The sequence below is a fragment of the Podarcis erhardii genome, assembly GCF_964252035.2.
Source record: "Podarcis erhardii genome assembly, chromosome: 3".
Classification (NCBI taxonomy): Eukaryota; Metazoa; Chordata; class Lepidosauria; order Squamata; family Lacertidae; genus Podarcis; species Podarcis erhardii.
This window is the reverse complement of record NC_138507.1, coordinates 53,563,683-53,585,607: the sequence shown is the minus strand read 5'-3', so window position 1 is coordinate 53,585,607 and position 21,925 is coordinate 53,563,683. Positions and strand designations below refer to the sequence as shown.

The 21,925-nt window shown below is 40.1% G+C and overlaps 2 protein-coding genes across 13 annotated transcripts in view; one reads left to right on the top strand and one right to left on the bottom strand.

Annotated features, from left to right (window-relative positions):
- Positions 1 to 21,925, top strand: part of HS3ST5 (heparan sulfate-glucosamine 3-sulfotransferase 5) — a 148,400-nt gene that overhangs the window by 10,258 nt on the left and 116,217 nt on the right. The window lies entirely within an intron of this gene.
- The window catches only part of LOC309339324 (uncharacterized protein), a 126,593-nt gene continuing 124,586 nt past the window's right edge, over positions 19,919 to 21,925 (bottom strand). For all 8 annotated transcript variants that reach the window (XR_014155174.1, XR_014155175.1, XR_014155176.1 and 5 more), the window contains one exon: positions 19,919 to 20,094. The gene's annotated coding sequence lies outside the window, so the exon portion shown is untranslated. The remainder of the gene's footprint in view (positions 20,095 to 21,925) is intronic.

The window sequence follows — 21,925 nt, the reverse complement described above, 5'->3', positions numbered from 1 at the left end:
AGAATTAGTTTGGGGGAGCACTCAGATAATTAGGACAATGTAGAATAATTATTTTGTAGGAATAAAAAGATGGCAAACACTATCATTAACTACGGGAATACCTCTATTATTTTATGTGATTTCTTAATAGACAATTTTTAGGATCGTTATATTCTCACTTAAGATGTATATGATTGTGACAAATGGAAGAATGGAAAATGGGTAATTTTCTAAAGATAAACCTATGACTTGTTGCACCCTTAAGCATTATCTTTGTGAATAATACAGTGACTCAGTTTAGCTCTAGAAAAAGCTAGTGTGCTAAAAAAAATCAAGCAGTGTACCAATGTAATTGATTCCACCTCTTTCATATCACTGTAGTTTTCTTTTTCTTTTGAAGTAATAGTGGAAGATAAGGACAATATTTTATTTTAATTTTTTGCCCCCTGAGGCTGTGATCTTAAGCACACCATTTGGAAGCAAGTTTTGTTGATATGGTAGAACATCCTTCGTAGGAAATGCATTGAGGATTAAGGTACAAAGAAACAAACTGAGAGAAAATTTAACTACTTTAAGTGAAAACAGTCTTGAGCAAAGAGTCCCATTAACATTGATCTGAAATTTACTGAGCAATTATAATTTTAGGACACGTACAAAAGGGTTTGCCATTCATCCTGCTCTGCAGGAAAGAAAGTGCCTCCATCCAAATGTCACTTTGATCCTCACTCAACCAAGGGTACATCCCTGGGTGAATTAACTGTTAACTAATCAGGCAGCGTAGTTCTGACAGGAGGTATCTGTTCTTTGTGCAGCAACCTATTTGAAAAGTTATGGCTGAGTGGTGCTTATCTGTCCTTTATATTTAGTGTGCATGTTACTTGATTTTGGGAAAGAGACCTCTGCTGTGTTTAGCATTAATAAAAATTATGGTAGCTAGTAAAAATCTTGATTCATCTATTTTGACTGCATTTTCTATTTGCCATGTTAGTCAGCTCAAATATATCCTAGTACAGTTTGTTATTATATTTATGGTCTGTCCTTCCTCCAGTGGGCTCAGGGTTTCACACATGGCTCTTCCCAGTCAACTAACTACCCCCCATTTCATTAGCACAACAACCCCATGTGGTTGGCTAGAGAAAGAAATAGTGGCTGGCCCAAGCTCCATCTGCAAGCTTTGTAGCTGGGGACATATTTGACCCCAGATCTCACTGACAATAGTTTGACACATCCAACAAATCATTTTGGTAAAATACCATCCTTTCCAATCTGTCTATAAGAGGATCAAGAATCACAAAACATTTCTGCAAAGGTGCCTTTAAAAATCCTAATTTAACGGAATGGTTTATAGCAGCCAAGAATAAACTACCAACATCATTCTGGTACTCTCTTAAGACAAGCATGCAGCTCTCCCATTTCCGTTAACTTGTTTCAGTAATCAGACACATACTATAGGTTAAAACCAACAACCCACCCAAACTTAAAAACAGGTTTTTACCAGTTTTATAAAGCTCTCTGAAGAAAAGCTTTTTCTATAGTTAAATTATAACAAGAAAAAGAGACCTTTGCTCCCAAATGCATCTACATAATTGTGAGGTACTCTATTCCCATGTACCTCAAAACCGTTAAATATGACTATTTGCTGGCATTCATCTTTGAAAATAAAAAAGGAGTTGAAACCACTTTCCTCTTTTTTAGGACTGAGTGTGAAAGAAAACAATTTTGCATTACTTTGATGTATTCTTGGATGATGTATGCTTGTTTCATTAGGATAATAAGTGAAAAGGGGTAGCTTCATAGTGCCTGGAAGGGAAGCCATTGATAAATTTAGTGGCAACTGTGGAGGAAATGAAGACAGCCAATGCAAAACAAAACAAAACAAAACCCTAAAGGAAGTGATTATATATATTTACAATTACTTTACAATCTGATTTCAAATTATTCAGAATTGCACTATCCTTAGATTAAGGGGTTGGTAGAGTGGAGGAACAACTAGAGATGTTTAAAGTTATTGCTATAGACCAGCCCAGAGCAGGATTTATTCATAATGATCACAGAGAACAGATGGCTAATGGGTTTCAATCCATGCCCGAAAGCAGTGAGGTATTTTCTATGCTTAGTCCCAATACCATGGCTGGATGCCCAACACAATATGTGGTGCTGAAAAAGAGATCTGCAGGTGAGGACAAGGTCGAGTTACACAGAATGACACAGAAGGCTGTAAGGGGAAGATAGACAAGTCAGAGCAGTCAGCATCAGACTGAATTCAGGAAACTGGGGTGTGGAAGTCACAGAAAAGAACCAAGTGGAGCATAAGAAGCTGTGGCAGCACAATGAAAAGCTACGTCAGTTACAAGATAAAGCAGCAGGAGCAGCAGTAACAACAAAATATGTAAGTGAAACAGCTGTGCCAGCAGGCATTATACAAAGGGAGAAGGAGGGATGCACAAAGCTTAGGAATGCATGCAGGTGCTAAAATAAATTCTGCCTTATACTTCTCATATCAGGAGGAAAGATACCGTGCTTGGGAGTGAATGTGCAGCTGCCATTGTTTGGATCACTAGATATGCTTTTGCTCACCTTACAGTTTGCTTAGGAAAGAAATCATTCTAGGACCCCAAAGTAGGAGTCATTTAATTGTCTGACAGCTATTAACATGCATTTTGGTTGTGTAAATCACAGCCAAGAAAAAGCCTAAACTGTGCCTTGGGGCTGTGCAGCCTGAGAAGGGGCAGCTAAACCTTTTCTCTCCCTGAAACAATTATGTCAAAAACCTCCTTGTTGGTCTTTGCAGTTAGTTCCTATTGGCACTGGTTTGGCCCTAACATAACCTGTTTATTTCTATTTGCATTAATTCATTTATACAGCATACAATTGCTCTCCTGAATAAATTTGTTGGTCAGTGGCACAATCTTAGGATAGCTACTTGTGCAAGGAATGCTCTGCTCCAGCAGCGAAACCTTGAGTGGCTGTAGCGAACCTCAACCAGAAACCTAAACTAAACCTATTTTAAACAAAATCTGCATTCTTAGGTTTCAGTTCATGCTCCCTGTAGGGTCACTTTCAGTTTTAAATGCAGCTTATTAACTTATTTCTCCTGGGGTCATTAAATGAAGCTGAAAGGTGGGAGGAATAGGCAAAGGAAGTAATTATTCACACAGCACATAGAATTTTCTACTAGAAGATATTGTGATGACCACCAACATTGGTGCTTGGAAATTGGACAAGTTCATGGATCATGATTTCTGCATTAACTTCCACATCAGAGGCAGCTTGCCTCTGAACACCAGTTGCTGGGAAAGGCTAGAGCCATTGCACTTGTGTCCTGCTTGTAGTCTTCCCATAGGCATCCAGTCACAGTGGAAAGAATGCTGCTCTGATCTAGCATTTATTCTCTTATTTGTGAATGCATTACTGAAGGTATACATCAGGTATAGGCAAACTCAGCCCTCCAGATGTTTTTGGACTACAGTTCCCATCATCCCTGACCACTGGTCCTGTTAGCTAGGGATGATGGGAGTTGTAGTCTCAAAACATCTGGAGGCCCGAGTTTGCCTATGCCTGGTATAGATAGTCTGCTAGCATAGATAAGTGTGTTGTTTAGGAATGATAAATTAACACCTTCTATATATCAGGATAATACACCACTATGCTGGAAATAAGATAAAGTCTATGCTCATTTTAAAATAAGCTCAAGCGTTTCTAATTTTGCACTTGTGATCTAGTAATCATATTCAGTTAATGTACAGAAAAATGTATACCTATATTCCAACTAATATTTATTTATTTATTTATTTATTTGAATTTGCATACTGCCCAAGAGCCTAGGGTGGTTCACAACAGAGAAATACAAAAAGAGAATACTTAATGAAACAACTTCCCACCCCCAATAATCCTCATCCCACAAACACATTTTTAAAAGCCATAGAATGTTAGTCACCTGAACACCTGGGAGAATAAAAACGTTTTCACCTGTGCCTAAAGATATGTAATGAAGGCACCAGGTGAGCCCCCCCCCCCCGAGGTGAGCATTCCACAAATGGGGAGCTACCACAGAAAAGGCCCATTCTGATGTTGCCACCCTCTGAACTTTCGTATTGGAGATATACAAAGAAAGGCCTCAGATGATGATCACAGGGTCTGGGTTGGATCATATGGGCAGAGGTGGTTCTTAAGGTATTGTGGTCCTGAACCATTTAAGGTTCAAACCAGCACTTTGAATTGGGCCCAGAAACTAATTGACAGCCAGTGCTGTCAGGCCAGATCAGTGTAATATGCACAAACCGTCTTGCCCTGTGAGCAACCTGGCCACCAAATTTTGCACCAAATGACGTTTCTGAACTATCTTCAGAGGTAGCCCTACATAGTGTGTTGCAGTAATCCAACCTAGAAGCTGTCCCTGTCCAGATAAAGACACAGCTGGGCTATCAATTTCTCTTCTCTTACACTTATTTTGTTTGGAATCTCCCCATAGCTTAGATCAATAATTAATAAAAAATTGCATTTCTTTAATCTGGTTATATTAATCTGTGATGATCCATTATTAAAAAAATTACAACCACGACTAATCAATGAAATTAGATAAACTTGTTACAGCCTTCTGGACATAAGAAGACAATATAAATGGTTACCTGTTGTGCAGCATGCACAGAAATTTATTAGATAAGGGCAGCTAACTGGCTTTCTTCAAATCATTTTCATCTGGTTCCTATAATGCCTCTAACAAATTTTAATCAAGGTATGGTAAAAAAAAACCCTTTGCCCACAATTTAATTTGTAAGGCAAAGAAAACTGTTGTCAAAAGTTTTGACAGGCAGAGATATCAGACACTTTAAAGTATTTCATTTCTCTTTTCGTTTTGTATTTAATTTTCTAGTCATACCTGTCTCAGTCATATGCTGAATAGATATGAAAAGTGGTGCTGACTTTATTATAGATGTTGACATTCCATGAAAGTATTGGGTTGTGCAGCAAAATATACTTCTGTCTGAGGAATAGAAAAGCCACCTGTAATATAGGTTGACTGTCCAAAGTTTAGGGTTGGTTGTATTTATTATTATCATTGTTTTGCTTTCATCCACCCTCTACCCTACAGTTCCAAGATTACAACAACATAAATAGTAGAAATTAAAACTAAGTAAATCCAAACCGTGTTGCAGATTAGATGTCTTAGCCAGAGTAACATGAATAGAGTTGTAATGTCTGCCTGTTTCATCAAACAATGGAAGTGTCTTTTCATTCTCATTCGTGATTTTTTCCATTGGATTTTATCTTGTACAGTGTCAGTTATACTCATGTATGTTTCAGGGAACATCTGTAGGCAAATGATGTACACTACCATTGACGTATGGCTCTCCTTTTTAATTTTTTTGTACTTTTGCACTACAAAAATGTACAGGATTTAAAGCACACACTACATGTTCCAGCCCTCTCCACAGCTGCCACAGAAGCTTTCAGGAGACTGTCAAGTACCACTGTTTCAGCACTAGCAATTTTATTTTGAAACGAGAGTCAAATGTGCCTAAATTGGTGTGCTATAGCCCTGGTTGTAGGGTTTGTACATGGCATGAAACTGGAACTGGCAGCCTGTCTGATCTGTGCTCCCTATAAAATATGTGTAACATATTTTGCCAAACTGGTGGTGCTAGTTCTTGTGTTTGGGCCAAATTTCATTTAAATAATTATGCTCTGCTACTATTCTCTTTGCAATTTCAGTTGAAAATACATCCCTTTCCCCACTTCTTGCTAACAATTGCTTCACCAGTGCCAGCAGAGTATGGGTTTTGCAGTGAAGCTCAGAGAAAATTATACTTCCTGTGGGTCCAAAATATGTTACATTCATTGTGTTACATTTTGTTAGTTTCATGTCCATAAAATGCTTTTAGGAAACTGCACTGAAACTGTGCATAGTGAGTCTGTTTCAGCAAGTCTGCTGTTTTGGAATAGAGCTAGCTCTACAAGAGAAGGCTGTGCTTGCATATGGTTTAAGGCAGCCTAATCCACAAACCAGTTACAAAGGATTACTTGGATTTAAGAGATTTAGTCACATTGAAGTCAATCCCCAATCTTAAACATGCTTGCTTGCAAGTAAATCCTATTGATTTTAATGGAACTTTTATAAAATTGTGTTTGGGGTTGAAGGCTAGATCAACTTATAGCCAAGTGCTGTGGCTTACCTCATTTATAGGCAAAGTCACAATTTACACCATTTTGCTTGGTTTTTTTACAATAAAACAATGAAGTCTGGCTGGCAGATTTCAATAAGCCTGGCAGAATTCTCAGGGCAATATTCTAAATTTGCAGTATGAATGGCTGTTGGTGTCCATTCAGATAAGTATGTAAAAACAGGCTGTAGTGCTTCCCTTTGTTTATAATTGATGACAAAGTAGGAAAGATAACACTTTAAACGGAACTGGAAAAAGTTCAAACCAGGACATGGTGTGAAATCACATGAATAAGCAAGCTTGCTGAAAGTCTGTGCCTGGTCAGAGACTATTTGGGTACCCTGTTGTGCCAACTTTTATGTCCATGGATTCAAGGTACCTTATAAATACAATACATACATAAAGTATAAGCAAGCAAGCAAACAAACAGTGCCTAGGCATTCACTGGGGCAGGCTGCATTTGTATATCAACAAAATAATGAATTGACACTATAATATGCATAGTTTTTAATGAAACTTTTAACTATGCTGTGGGGGGAAATGATGCAATCCTTTTTTCACTTACTTGAGAGAAATTAGCTGCACAGAATTAGCTAAATGTATACTACTGGGCAGGGTATTGGCTGCATTCACAGGGCAGGTTATTCCATTGCCCCAAGGTTTCCCAATTGTTAAATTCTGTATTATATTTGAGCCTTCATGTGATGTAAAAGCTACTTCTGGCAAACTAATAGAATGCATGTTTAGCCCTCATTTCCTCCACTTATAGTCTGAAGTCATGCAGGCCAGACACAACCTTAGCAATAAATAGGCCAGCATTATTTTTATTTATTTATACCTTGTTTTTCCTCCAGGGATCTCAAAGTAGTATATTTGGATCAATTCTTCTTTTATCTTCACAACAATGCTATGCGGTAGGTTAGACTGAAATATAATGACTGGCGAAAAACCACCCAGTGAACTTTGTGGCTCTGAATGAGCATTTGAAACTGGATCTTTCCCATTCTTGATCAATACTCTAACAAAAAGAATGTGAGTAAGGTACATGTTTGTTGCTGACAGTGGGGCATATACGCTTATATGAAGCATAATTGTATGGTTGCAGAATTCTATGCAAGTAGCCATTCTATGTGAGTAGCCATAAATTCCAGTCATGCTCATTATAAATTCTCATCAGACTGGTTTGTTGTGTTCCACAAGCTTCCAGACCTCTGAAAGAGGACAGATTACTGTAACAAGCACTGCCTTGAGTCAAAGCCCTTAACTAAATCTAAGAGACCAATACAAACTGATCACAGTGGAGAAACTGAGTTCAGGTCTTCAAGGCTATGTACAAAAGGTTTGCAGCCACTCAGGGAATGGAGGGGTCTGGCAAGTGGATTCAATGTACAGGCACATGCTGCACCAACATTGCAGAGAGTGAAGGGCTGATGTGGGTGCTATTTAACTCTCTCATGGCATCTTCATCTGTCAGGCTACCCACCTTCCACCCTACTGGCAGTGAAGCTAGTGTCTGGTCACCTTTGCGGGGACTGGTAGGGTTCAGCTTTGCTATCAGGTTTATTTCCCTACTCTGTACTGATGTGGTGGGGGTATTAGCAGGGGTGGGGTAGCAGGGACGCGGACTTATAAAAAATATTGGGGGGGCCCGGGAAAGCTCATGAATAATAAATAAGCTCATGAATATGCAAATAAAGTGGCGCCGCCTCCTCGTGAGCGAATAGGGGAGAGCGTGCTGCGCCTATTAATCAGCTCCAAAGGAAATTGGGTGGAGCTTTTGCTCGGGAGGGAGGGCAGGAGGCATGCAGCCCGCCCCTCCCTGTGCATTTTGGGCTGGGGGAGGGGCGGCGATGGCGCTCTGCTGGAGGGGCGCCGGAGATTATTGGGGGGGCGGAGCCCCCCCAAACGAATTTTTGAGGGGGCTCGGGCCCCCTCAAGCCCCATGGAGTCGGCGCCTATGTGGGGTAGTCATTATAAAGACTAATAGGCACATTGGCAGGTTGGTTATGAGGAAGTTAAGGTTTGGTGAACACCCTTGGACAGGGGAGGGGTGTAGTCCTGATACTGCCTTCAGGACCGTGGGACATGATGACAAGGTTAGGAAGCAACTATGGGACCCACCTGTAACACTTGCATGTGAAAGGGAGTGAGTAGAGGATGTGATACCCCAGGCCTGGGCCCTGGGCAGGGTTGGCTTGCCCACAGTTTAGTTATTAGTTAGGTCTTGCACCTTCTTCCTGCTTTGCAAATCATTTTTGGGTTTAAATATTGAGTTTTAATATGGCCCAGTTCTTTTGCAACTTGCTTCTTCATTTCCTTGTGTGGTTGCAAACATACTTCAGTTTGCCACTGTGGTAGGAAGTTGTGTAAATAGAAGTTAAAGTAGCTACATGACATTTAGTGTTCAGCAGCCGTGCCAGAATATTGTGTATTAAGCTGAACTTAAATCTGAAAGAAATATTAATACTTTCTACCAATACATTATGGAAGCAGTTAATACGAACTAAGCATAACTGTGGCTTCCCTCATTATTATGTACCCCTTTGAATTCTACATGATAAATTAACCTATAGAATACCTCTAGATAATTAAGCAAATAGGAAAGTGTTTGTTCCTATAAAACAAAGTTTCACATGCATGCATTCACATTAAAGGAGCAAAATAAACATCCTTTTAATGGTTTCAAGTGCAAATTTGAATATTAAAAATAAGCACAGACCCAGCATGCGGTCTTGCTGCAAGGAAAGGAGAGAGCTGGGCTTGCTCTAGATAAGCTGCCTCTGCAGAACTTTCCTTTTCTGTACCTTTCTTTTCTGCACCTAATTCTGTCAACCTGTTAGTGTTGCAGCCTATTCTGTAACCATATGGAGACTATCAGTGCATCACCAATAAGAGAACGAAAGAGTACACAGATTCACATGAAATTTTGATATGATCCTATAATTGAAAGAAGCACATGGTACATATCACTACGGTAGAGAAGACTGTGACAAGGTGGTTTTTGTGCCTGCTTAGTCTGATAAACATTCATGGCCAACTCCAGGGCCTCTGCTTTCTTATGGTTCTTTAACTTCATAGTGGACTTGGACCAGACATCCCATTGTATACAGGATATGTCATACAAAGGTCATTTCTCTGTAAAATGGGAAACATGGTCACAAAATTTAAATCAACTTACTGTTGTGGGCTACTTAATGTTGCCTCCACTTCCTTTTTTCTTATTGCTGCTTGTTATCCGTGCCACAATATGATTCAGGCAGTATAAAGAGTCCACCCAGGATAGAAGAAGAGTAAATGAGCTGTGGGAGGAGGTGTGGGAAGGGGGGGAAGTCAATAAGGAAATCATTCAGAAACCTGGGTCTCTGGTGGTTCCTTCTTTATTTCTAGGCTGTTTCCTAACCCATCCCCTGGGGGTGGGCAGGAGGAGACTCAGATATAAACCAATGCAGAAGAAATGCAATGTAAATGAATTACCTAGAATAATGTTGTGGACCTTAATTCTTGAAAAATATATTACTGTAATCCAGTAAGGTTATATTTTTGCTTCATTATCATTTTTTTAAAAAAGAGGATTGAACCAGAGGTATGCTCTAATGATAAAATTCAGCATGATTTGAGTCATGTTGAGTCATACTCTTCTTTCAGGGGGGATTTATTTATGTACTATGAAGACGGATTCTAAACTTTTTATGGTCTTTAAGCCATCCCACTTACATGGACAGGTTTGGATCATTGGGCCTGCATGTGAGTGCACATATCTAATACAAAAATAGACATGCAATACATGATTCTGTTGCCCCTTCTTCATGCAGTTGAAGGTATGCATTTTCATTAATTTCACATTGCAAATTAGGATGCATATACTAATGTCTTATTTGAGGCCACTACACTGATTTCCCCCCTTGGTTTATTGTTTGTGATGTCCTGCTATATTAAACTATTACTGGATCAGAGTTCCCATTTTTCTTTCTTTCTAACTACTGTTAAAAAGCAGTGAAAAAGAAGAAAAACTCAGGCAGAAAGCTTTGTTTAAGGAAAGAGTGATATTAAGGATGACTACCAATCAATTTAATGATATCCAGTGCAGAACGGGTGCACTCTGGAAAATCAGTTTTCAGTTTCCAGACCTTAGGTACTCCTTCCCTCAGCAATGCTCTCTTTAAATTGACCACTTGAAATATTCATCATAATTTTATTTGACCTTCAGTTAAAAGCCATATTTTCTATGCAGCCATTTTTGCTGGATTTCTGGGTGGTCACATCATAGAATCATAGAATCATAGAATCATAGAATCATAGAATCATAGAGTTGGAAGAGACCACAAGGGCCATCGAGTCCAACCCTCTGCCAAGCAGGAAACACCATCAGAGCACTCCTGACATATGGTTGTCAAGCCTCTGCTTAAAGACCTCCAAAGAAGGAGACTCCACCACACTCCTTGGCAGCAAATTCCACTGTCGAACAGTTCTTACTGTCAGGAAGTTCTTCCTAATGTTTAGGTGGAATATTCTTTCTTGTAGTTTGGAACCATTGCTCCGTGTCCGCTTCTCTGGAGCAGCAGAAAACAACCTTTCTCCCTCCTCTATGTGACATCCTTTTATATATTTGAACATGGCTATCATATCACCCCTTAACCTCCTCTTCTCCAGGCTAAACATGCCCAGCTCCCTTAGCCGTTCCTCATAAGGCATTGTTTCCAGGCCTTTGACCATTTTGGTTGCCCTCCTCTGGACACGTTCCAGTTTGTCAGTGTCCTTCTTGAACTGTGGTGCCCAGAACTGGACACAGTACTCTAGGTGAGGTCTGACCAGAGCAGAATACAGTGGCACTATTACTTCCCTTGATCTAGATGCAATACTCCTATTGATACAGCCCAGAATTGCATTGGCTTTTTTAGCCGCCGCGTCACACTGTTGGCTCATGTCAAGTTTGTGGTCAACCAAGACTCCTAGATCCTTTTCACATGTACTGCTCTCAAGCCAGGTGTCACCCATCTTGTATTTGTGCCTCTCATTTTTTTTTGCCCAAGTGCAATACTTTACATTTCTCCCTATTAAAATTCATCTTGTTTGTTTTGGCCCAGTTCTCTAATCTGGCAAGGTCGTTTTGAAGTGTGATCCTGTCCTCTGGGATGTTAGCCACCCCTCCCAGTTTGGTGTCATCTGCAAATTTGATCAGGATGCCCTTGAGTCCATCATCCAAGTCGTTGATAAAGATGTTGAATAAGACCGGGCCCAAGACAGAACCCTGTGGCACCCCACTAGTCACTCTTCTCCAGGATGAAGAGGAACCATTGATGAGCACCCTTTGGGTTCGGTCAGCCAGGCAGTTACAAATCCACTGAGTGGTAGCATAGTCAAGACCGCATTTTACCAGCTTCTTTACAAGAATATCATGGGGCACCTTGTCAAATGCCTTGCTGAAATCAAGGTAGGCTACATCCACTGCGTTCCCTTCATCTACCAGGCTTGTAATTCTGTCAAAAAATGAAATCAGGTTAGTCTAACATGACTTATTTTTCAGAAATCCATGCTGACTATTGGTGATCACAGCATTCCTTTCTAGGTGCTCACAGACTGTTTGCTTAATGATCTGCTCCAGAATCTTCCCTGGTATTGATGTCAGACTGACTGGGCGGTAATTATTTGGGTCCTCTCTTTTCCCCTTTTTGAAAATAGGGACAACATTTGCCCTCCTCCAGTCTGCCGGGACTTCGCCTGTTCTCCAGGAATTCTCAAAGATGACTGCCAGTGGTTCTGAGATCACATCTGCCAGTTCTTTTAATACTCTTGGATGCAGTTCATCTGGCCCTGGAGACTTGAATACATCTAAACTAGCCAAGTATTCTTGTACTATCTCCTTAGTTATTCTGGGCTGTGTTTCCTCTGCTGAATCATTTGCTCCAAATTCTTCAGGTCGGGCATTGTTTTCTTTATCGGAGAAGACTGAGGCAAAGAAGGCATTGAGGAGTTCAGCCCTTTCTGTGTCCCCTGTTTGCATTTCACCATCTTCTCCTCTGAGTGACCCCACTGTTTCTTTCTTCTTCCTTTTGCTACGAACATACCCATAAAAGCCTTTTTTGTTGCTTTTAACCTCTCTAGCAAGCCTGAGTTCATTCTGTGCTTTAGCTTTTCTGACTTTGTGTCTACACGTGCTGGCTATTTGTTTGAATTCCTCTTTGGTGGTTTCCCCCCTTTTCCATTTTTTGTACACATCCTTTTTTAATCTTAACTCAGTTAAAAGTTCTTTAGATAGCCACCCTGGCTTCTTTAGGCACCTTCCATGTTTCTGTCTCATTGGTATTGCCTGAAGTTGTGCTTTTACTATCTCCCTCTTAACAAACTCCCAGCCATCATGAACTCCCTTTCCTTTTAGTATTACTGTCCATGGGATCTCACCCAGCACTTCCCTAAGTTTTATGAAGTCGGCTTTCTTAAAGTCAAGAAATTGAGTCCTAGTATGCTTGGTTGCTCCTTTCCGCTGTATAGTAAACTTCAGAAGAGCATGATCACTCGCGCCTAATGATCCTTCCACTTCTACCCCACTAACCAGGTCATCAACATTGGTTAGGACCAGATCTAAAATGGCTGTTCCTCTTGTTGCTTCTCCCACTTTCTGGACAACGAAGTTGTCTGCAAGGCCAGTGAGGAATCTGTTTGACCTTATGCTCTTGGCTGAGTTTGACATCCAGCAAATATCCGGGTAATTGAAGTCCCCCATTACTACTATCTCCCTTCCTTTTGCATGCTTGGCCATCTGTTTCAGGAAGGCATCATCTATGTCCTCCGTTTGGCTTGGGGATCTATAGTAAACTCCCACAATGAGGTCCCTGTTATTCATCTCTCCCTTAATTTTGACCCAAATGCTCTCACTTTGGCTTTGAGGTTCTAAATCTTGGATCTCTTCACAGGTATACACATCCCTGACATATAACGCCACTCCTCCTCCTTTCTTGTCTGGTCTGTTTCTCTGAAATAGATTGTAACCCTCCATTATTACATTCCAGTCGTGGGACTTATCCCACCAGGTTTCAGTGATGCCTATTATGTCATATTTAGTTTGCTGTACCAAGAGCTCAAGCTCATCTTGTTTATTACCCATGCTTTGTGCATTAGTGTACAGACATTGAAGTCCATTAATCATTCCCCCGTGTCTCTTATTTAAGGATTTTTTCCTCCCACCACTAGGTCTGCGTGCTGTTTGCTCCATTTGGTCTATGACATTTGGATGATCATCTTCATCAATTGATAGACTCCTACCTTCAGGAGCACTGTCTTCCTCCCCCACATTAGTCAGTTTAAAGCCCTCCTGATGAGGTTTCTGAGATTTTTGGCAAAAACATTCCTCCCAACCGTTGTGAGGTGCAGCCCATCTCTTGCCAGAAGTCCATCTTCAAGAAACTGCAGTCCGTGATCTAAGAATCCAAACCGTTCCTGTTTACACCATTTGCGAAGCCAGCTGTTCACTTCCACTATTCTTCTCTCTCTCCCTGGGCCACGTCGTTCAACTGGGAGGACAGATGAGATGACAATTTGTGCATTTAATTGCTTCAATTTCCTGCCCAGAGCCTCATAGTCTCTTTTGATCTTCTGGAGGCTATTGCTTGCAGTGTCATTGGTTCCCACATGAACCAAGAGGAAGGGGTATTTGTCAGTGGGTTTTATGATTCCTTGCAGTCGTTCAGTTACATCTTGGATCTTAGCCCCGGGGAGACAGCACACTTCCCGAGACATCTTGTCAGGCCCACAGATCACTGCTTCTGTTCCCCTCAGTAGGGAATCCCCTATCACCACTACACGCCTCCTCTTAGGTTTGGTCGGGGTTCTTCCGTGATCTGTCCGTTCCAAGGTCGCCTGCACATTCCCTGAGGACTGACTTTGCTGCTCGTCTTCATATACCTGATCGACTGTAACGAGGGAGAGATCCTCAAATGGAGTCTGCTCTTCGTCTTCCATTCTAGGGGAGAGGACCTCAAAGCGATTGTGTATTTCTAAACAATCAGAGCGAACCCTGGGCCTCCTACTTCTTTGAGTCACGTTTCTCCATATATCTGGCTCCTGTGTTGGTGAACTAGCCTCCTTCTCAGGGGAGTCCCCTGTCTCCTCCTTGGTGGAGATGGTGTGCTCTGTTGCTTCCAAGAAGAGCTCCAGCTCTCTAATTCTTTGGAGCGTAGCCACACTTTCCTCCAGTTGCTGGACTTTGTCTTTTAAGAGGGCAATCAACATGCAATTGCTGCAGGTAAAACTGCCTGCAACCTTTGGCAAGATGGCAAACATGGTGCAGGAACCGCAGGGGACTGCAGCTGTTCCCTCACTCTCCATCTTAAGAACATGTCGTTGGGGCTGGCTACAGTGGTCCTCCATCATAAGAAGCGTGAAGACAGGACAAGTAACTCCCCCCCCCAAAAAAACCCTAGGTCTCCCCCAACAAACGTTTGAGACTAGCTCCCCTAAATCTAAAGATAGATCAAATTGCGCGCACCGCTAGGCGCGCGCCGCTGCCCTACAAACTCTGATAAGCTCCTCCCACAGCTAATCACCTGCCTCAACAGAAACCCTGCCCCCTCTGACCTTTGCACAGGGAGAGCAGCTAATCAGCCACAAAGAAACACACACAGGAGAAAAACCCTTTTTGCTCCTTCTTCAGCCGCTGCCCTCATAAATTCATAAATTGTATATTCATTTAGTGAAAATATTGTATATTCATATTGTATATGAATGTATATGAAAATATGTATATGGAAATATTGTATATATTGTAAATTGTATATTCATTTAGTGAAAATATAAATTGTATATTCATTTAGTGAAAATATAACCCGTGTTTGAACTTGAGCCAAAATGCTAAATTTTTCCTAAGCATAGCTGTGTATTGTCATGAAAATGATTAGTGAAGTAATGTAAGACTTGTATCTCAGTCTAGTGAAGGCAAAAATAATGAGGAACAATGATGGTAACAAACTAATTTCAATACAGAAAAAGGAAACAGAGCAAATGGTTTCGCCTTACTCAACGCCACAATAAACCATGGGAATGAGTCTAGTTCATGCATTCCCGCTTCTCCTCTCCTGCTCTGACTTGGCTGCGAGGAAAAGCTTTTGCTTCCATATTTGATTTACCACAACTTCTTGTAACTTATGAACCCAACAAACTGTGATTAATCTTAACTATGGTCTGTTTGAATAAGCTGACTTCAACCTATGGGTTGTGAAGCTGGATTGTTTCAACGAAGCAAAGTAAAGCTGAAGCACAATTTACAGTTCAGACATAGCACTGAGCTATTTCTTCATGGCTGCAGCGAAGAAAGAGAGGGAAAGTATGGGAGCCCAAAGGTCATTACAATCATGATAAACGATAATTTATTGTGGCATATGAATGTAGCCACTATATATGGTAGCAAATGCAGGTTTCTCATTGTGTTTGTTGTGTATTAATGAAAGCTGACTATGACAGGCATATCACACTAACGCATGAGATCATGTGCTATAAATTCATGTGTGAAAATTATACTTCTTTTTAGAAGTAAATCTCTGTGGTGTGCAAAATATACTTCTTTTCTAGAAGTCAAGTTCTATAGTGAACTTAAATGGTATTTGAGGATACATTTTTACAAAAGGAAAGGGCGGAAATGAAAGAGTGCTCTCTGCCTTCCTCTTCTATCCACTTAACATAAATAGGTTTCCTTTTCTGATCAATGGCTGCTATTTAAAAATGCTTTGGAAACTTCTGGCATTTTGGTAATGGGAAATTAAAATGTAATTATTGTCTCAATGGAACCGTCTAGAAGTTGAGCTTGGGAAGGAGAAAGTACGGTATATGTGACTGGAAACCCAATCATTTAGATCTGTGCAGGTGTATCTGTCTGTAAGGCTGGTGGTGCAGTTGTATCACCTATTGTGATTTGCTGGTTTCTCATGTCTTAGGATCCATCTCTTCTGACGTGATAGATGAAGAAAGTGAAATAAAGTTTAGAACAGCCAAACAGTCATTCTCAACCCTCTGAAACTGAGAAAACAAAACTTGCTTTCCACTCTACTACATTACTCCGACAATTACCACTTAACTCTTCGGTAACAAACATAATCTGTTGATACCATTACTAAATGTCCATTAATCTTGCAATCTCCCTCCATAAGAACAAAATACAGGGGTATGTGCTGGGTTGAGGGAGTGGGGAATTTCACCCTTTGCCTACTGTTGTAATCCTGATCTGGATTCCCCTTTTCTGCTTTTCTTCATAAAGCAAATAGCAGGTGTCAATGTAGATTAGGATCCTCTTATCCTAAAATGTAGTCCTAGTCCATATCTGCCCATCTTTGCTGATTATTTGTGGAAGAAATACCTTGCAATCAGGGACAAATCACATGAGTAATGTCTTGTGTAATTTGACCATTAGAATTGGTGGAAGCAAAATATTACCTTTAGATTTCAGGCAGTTTCTATCAGTTTCTGTCCAGTGTTACTACATCAATAAGCTACCTATTTATCTTGCTGTTTATAAAGTGTGAGGGAGTTTTATTTACATATATAAAAAGGTATATCTAATATGGGCTTTTGACTGTACCATAAGCGCCACTAAACAAGCAGGCACATTTCAATATGTATCACTGTGCTCATTCAGGAGAAGTAATAGCCTGTTAAACCAAAGCATATTAACAGGTAAGTTTTATAGTTCTTGAAAAATATGTATATGAACACTTGCAACCACATTTGGTTGCTGATACTGTACTTGGATCATATCTCTGATGCTCTGAAAGGTCTAATTTTCTCTGCCACTTCAACATTTTTAAAATAAAATAGTATTGAAGAATCTACATGCTTTTGAACAAAAGCCTTCCAGTATTTTAATTATAGTTTTAAAAGCCAAAGATCTGATAATTAGTTTAGATTCATCCCATGCTAATGTTGGTATCTCTCTCTCAAGCACAAAAATCTCATTCTAATGTATGCTAAATTTAAATCTAGCCTAAAATTGCTAATTGTGATAGTAATTGAGTATATGAGTTTTAAAATCTAAATGAAATTTGGTGAATATGTATGTGTGTGTTTTTCTGATTTAGAGGAATAGGCTCCTCTTACATGTTTATTGAGGATTCTACAAATTGAGACTTAGCTTAATCACCAGCCATCATTTGCAGTTTATATTGCCCCACAAGTTCTGTGGTATGGGCCAAAATGGCAAAAATAAATGCTAAAAGACTTTTTGGCCTAGAGAAAATTTGATGAAGGAAGGATTTGATACATTTATTAAATTATATACGGTGTGCAAAACAGCTCCTCTGATAAAGCTGTTAGGGTCACCCAATGAAATTGATTGGCAATATATTCACTTCCTTACACAATGCATAAGTAATTTATGGAGCTCTGACAGAAGATGTGTTGATAGCCACTGGTTTAGGTGTCTTCATAGGGTGATAGACCTATCAGTGACTGTTAGCTACAATAGCTTAGTATAACCATATGTTTAGAGGTAGGACATACATACAGTATTTGAAACATGGTTGCTGTGGATGAGCAATGGGGAAAGGCTACTTTCCTCAATTGCTTTTGGTCTGTGTGACCAGCTCCTAACAAAGCTTCCCAACCATTAGCACAACAAAAAGTAGGTCCTTCCAACACCACTACCTCTGCCTTCTAAAATTCCCAGCAGTGTGGCCTGGGAATAAGAGACCCAGGGATTACTAGCACATAGGCAAGTAGAAATAACAGTTTTGCTGTTTTTAGCTTACTTCAAAACAGGTGTTACTTTTTTAGCACTTAATTTATCATTTAAGTATGTGTTTGTGTGAGAGAGGGGGTAGAGAGAAAGATGGGGATAGGGAAGAATCAATTCCATTCTCTATTGCAGCTAATGGCATCTACCCTCCAACAGATGGCCACTGTGCTACTCTTTTGCTGGGAGCCTTCATCCATCTCTGGGGTGCACAATCTGTGGCCCTCCAGATGTTTCTGGATTAAAACTCCCACCAGCCCCAGCTGGAATAGCCAGTGATCAGGGATGATGGGAGGTGTCATTCAACATCTGGAGGACCACAGGTTGTGCACCCCTGATCTATCTGCAGCTAACTGCATCTTCTGTTGGTGCAAATTTGTAGTACCATGGTTGAAACAGCCACTTGCCTAAGCCAGTGATATTATGAGTCAGTTTACAGTGGTACCTTGGGTTACGTACTTAATTTGTTCCGGAGGTCCGTTCTTAACCTGAAACCATTCTTAAACTGAAGCACCATTTTAGCTAATGGGGCCTCCTGCTGCTGCCACGCTGCCGGAGCACAATTTCTGTTCTTATCCTGAAGCAAAGTTCTTAACCTGAAGCAATATTTCTGGGTTAGCGGAGTCTGTAACCTGAAGCGTATGTAACCTGAAGCGTATGTAACCCAAGGTACCACTGTATACTTCTTTTCAGCACACAGCCAATCCAGTAGAAAAACACACACACACACACACACACACACACACACAGAATCTTATGATTTCAATGGAAGAAAAGTAAAGACAAATGCAAGAAGCCATACTATTTGCAATTTATCCTTCGCTGCTAGCCTTGTTTATTTTGAATTATAATAAATTATGTAATTGTTGATAGGAGAAGTCACACACATGCATGCCCACTTCCATTTATCCTAATGGTACTGCAAAGTTGTATTGCAGCATCAATGAAAATGTGGGTGTGCTTTCAAAGCCTTGGCAGCCTGTAGTGACCTTCAGGAAAAATGAAATGCTCTGCTGGCTAGGGAAACAATTGAGCTGAAACCACTGAGGCGCAGTCAACTCAGAGATAGACTTCCCAAATTAAAAGCTGTTAGCAACAGCTCCAAACAAGATTGGAAAGTGAGAGCAGAACATATTTCTTGAAGGTGATTTATTCAATGAATAAGGCATGATCAAGAGCACAAACCTCTCATAAAGAGGAATACCTATTAAACTGAGCAACCTGGACTTTAAACTGAACATCACTGTCGTCAAAAGTCTGGGCACAAAGTGGTGTCAGAATCACAATTTGTTTAAACAAATAGATAAATGCAAACTGATGACCTTTTAACACACAGGGACATAAAATACATCCGTAGCTTCAAGTAATTAATTTGCAACAAGCCCATCCTGATTTCCCCCCTCAAGTATCTTTTGACAGAATGTTCACACAAGAGCATTAGATATTTGTAATGACCTTTCCTGATTATAATGTATCAGGCAGGCAACAATGGAGTTTTCACTGCATTCCATATTAATGTCAATTAGCTTGGTGTAACTGGGAAGAAAAGGTCAAGGCTTAAATTAGCCCACAAATTCCCCATAAATTAATAAATGTTTTAATATGGATAAGCACATAAAGACCCAAATAAGCTTAAGCCCCAAAGAAACCCTAATTATTTCAGTTCTCTGCAACAGAGAACAATCCATCTAAAATGTTGGCATATGTGTTAGGAACTTTCTAACCCAATCTTTGTTGTTTTTCTGCCCAAAAGTTAATGTAAAATATTAAAGTATTTGAAAGATGTTTGAGGAAGTGATTATGTATGTATTGGTTCAGAATGTGGTTCTATCCCAAATTTTGACCTGGATGAATTTGTCTTCTGAACCAGGTAATATCACTCCTGTATGATATTCAGGTTAGTGTTTCCCTAAAATTCAGCAAAGTGAAGGCAAGATATTTAAAATAGAAATATTTGTGCTTATATTTAAAACACCAGCAATTAATCAGGAAATACTGGAGAGAAGATTGAAATAAGAATAAAACAACAACAAAACTAGATATATTTTTTAGTATAGTGCTTGTAAATTTGTATTCTTTCTTTTCCATTCAGCATATCACATACCAAAATCCCAAGTGAAATTTCCTTTCTCCACATATATGTATTTTCATGTTCTTTCTCACACACACTAGTCTTCCTGACCTGCACCAGGCCCTTTACTCGCCCCTGCAGAAATTTCACTGTTGAATTCTGTTTTAATTCTGAAAATTTGTATTACTGACACAAGGCAGCTTGATTTCACATCCTGGAAATGAATCACATGAAGCCTTCGGTTAATTCTCTAAGGACATTTTAAGACAATATAACACACCTTTGAAAAGCTTGCTTTAGTCATTTATTTGTTGATGTAAATGTTGCATTTTATAGCAGCCTTTCTTAATTTAAAATGAAGAATTATAACAGCAGAGTGAAGAATTCCCTATAAAGCGGTGGTGTACTTCATTATTTAAGCAGTCCAACTTCTGTTTGATATGGCCCCATTTATCACTCAGGATATTTTACCTTTATTGTTCCTTAAAAAGAGCAGTCACCTGTACATTAAAGCCAATTCCCACCATTCTGTTACACAAGTATGACCAAGAAAGGGAACCTAGGATGGGCTGTGCAAATAAAGAGGCACACTATGTAGATAGAAACAGGCTTTATTTTCAAATGTTTGGGTCTGCAATAACACAAGGCAGGTCTAATCCCACCACAGTGATGTCTGAGTGCATCCCTTTACATTTGCAACCTTAAATGAATAGATGTTATTTACTCCAAGTGGAAAAATGCTGTTTTGATAAGAATGTCCCTCCATCTCTAACACAGAGCTCAGTGGTAGAACTTGACATCTCAAATTTCAGTGGCACCTTGGTGATGCCAAAATCTGGCACACACCCCACCTCTTGCCTTCCACTATACTTCATAGCTGCAGCGCCTGGTATGGTGCCCCAGAAGCTCTGCTCCTGGGGTCACCAAACAAGTTGTGCTCCCTTAGAGCCACCTTTGCTGAGCTCTCCCTTAGGGTTTTCATAGGAAGAGCGTACACTATAATTAAATGTTAGGACCATTTAATTATAGAAGTGGAAGTCTTGGGGAATAGAGTCGCATACATCCATACCCAGTTCCTGGTAACTGTAGTCCTTCCCCCACATAGCTATTATTCTGAGCATCATGTCTTTTCAAGGTCACATGTGCCCTAAGTCCACACCCCCTGCTTAGTCCAGGATTTATCATTCAAAATGCAACTACAGCATTCCTGAGATCAAGCCTCTGCTTAAATACCTATGGTGAAAGAGAGCACACCAAATCCCAAGGCAATTTGCACCACTGTTTAACTACTCTTACAGTTGGGAAATGTCTCCTAATATTTCGCCAGCAAATGCTTGTCTGCAATTTCCATCTATTGGCAGCAGTCATGTCTTCTGGGGCAACAGATAATAAGTCTGTTCTATCTTCTGCATGTCTTGCTTTAATATTCTGATCTCCAGGGTAGATATATCCAGCTCTTTCAATCATTTCTCATTGTTTCCATGCCTATTACTATCCTGTGGACATGCTCTAGTTTGTAATGTCCTTCTTAAAATGTTGCACCCAGAACTGGACACAGTAGACCAGATGTGCCCTGTGCTTCACTCTGACCATTACTGAACAGAGTGGAGCTGTTATTCCCCATGATCTGGATGCCATATTTATGTTAATGCAAACTAATAGTACATTTACTTCTTTTGCAGCTATGCACTGGCTTGTTTTCAGGTTGTGGTCCACCAAGACACCTAGATCCTTTCTACAAGTAATGCTGTCAAGTTAGGCTTGCCCAATTATACTTTTGTGCCTTTAATGTTTTGGCCCTAAATGCATGACATTATCTGTGTAAAATTTCATCTTGTTGGTTGCGGTTCAGTGTTACCGCTAGTCAATATCGTTTTGAATCTTGATTCTCTCTTCTATGATGCTAGACAACCTTCCCAATTTCATGTTACCTGCAAACTTGAGATGCACCTGTCTGCTCCCTTATCCAAGGGATATACCCTTACTCCATGTTCTGAATGT